The sequence below is a fragment of the Octopus bimaculoides genome, chromosome 6 (assembly GCF_001194135.2).
Source record: "Octopus bimaculoides isolate UCB-OBI-ISO-001 chromosome 6, ASM119413v2, whole genome shotgun sequence".
Taxonomy (NCBI): domain Eukaryota; kingdom Metazoa; phylum Mollusca; class Cephalopoda; order Octopoda; family Octopodidae; genus Octopus; species Octopus bimaculoides.
The window spans coordinates 13,305,330-13,306,512 of NC_068986.1; the positions used below are offsets into that span (position 1 = coordinate 13,305,330).

At 37.2% G+C, this 1,183-nt stretch overlaps 1 protein-coding gene across 1 annotated transcript in view; it reads right to left on the reverse strand.

Annotated features, from left to right (window-relative positions):
- Positions 1-1,183, reverse strand: part of LOC106882360 (clathrin heavy chain) — a 138,969-nt gene that overhangs the window by 37,100 nt on the left and 100,686 nt on the right. The gene's annotated exons all lie outside the window — the stretch shown is intronic.

Here is a 1,183-nt window from a genome sequence, read left to right on the forward strand (position 1 = left end):
TTTTGACAAATATTTGTCAAAATGTAAATGATGTAAAAAACTTAAAGCCATTTCTAATCTTCAATTCCACCCATGATTTCCTTCTTTTGAATTTATACAAAACATTCCTCCTGTTTTACCAATTCCTTGCACACATTTAAGGCCCTCTTCTCCATTTTATTCCACACTGATTCATTATTAATAAATTAACAAAAGCAAAAACTGTCATTAATTAATTATTATTCCAGAAAAAAAACCCCACAAAAAAATACATTGACCCTCTTAGGAAAACAGATGACCTTATCTTGGCTGGATAAACCGCTATGCTTTTAGACTTAGAAATGTCAAATTATACGACCAGCATGGTTCTTTATATACCATTAGCCTTTCCTAGGAGTCAACCCACAAGCCTTTGTCTCACATCTTTTAAGCTAATGCAATATTCACCATGAGTCAAAGTGTCTTGTTTATTCACCCACCACTATGTTGTGTTACTGGTAAAGTGACATACTTCTCACTGGCTTACTCTACTAAACAGCAAATAGATTCCACTGTAGGAAAGTACAATCTACCCATGAGTCACAATCTGATCTTTTATTTGTCTTGATCATTGGACCGCAGCCATGCTGGGGCACTTCTTTGGAGACTCATAGTCAAACAAATCGACCTCAGTACTTGTTTGTTTTAGTTTGGTACTTATTTTATCAGTCACTCTTTGTCAAACTGCTAAGTTACATTTCAACATCTGCCGTGTGACACACTGTACACCTATACAGGCAATGTCTATTTTATGGAGGGAGTGGGCCTATGGGCAGGTCAACCGTTTGACCATTATGAAAGAAATCATCTGCACAGGTTGTTTAATGAAAATTTGCAGAACTCGTCTTTCTCGGATCAAGAGCCAACCCTGAATATGGTGGACTACAAGACTGCGGACCCATGGATATGTGGGGGCACACCAATGTCAATACTAGCACAGTGAATGTGTGGATGAGTATAAATACACACACACACACACACACACACATTTGCATGCATGCACATCTGTATACTATATATATAGTATACTGTGTGTGTGTGTGTGTGTGTGTGTGTGTGTGTGATACATAAAAAATCTGCAGTTCAAACTGTATTTATTTAAAAATATTTTTGAATGCTTATTCTGCCGAGGTCAACTTTGTCTTTCATCCTTTCGGGGGTCGAT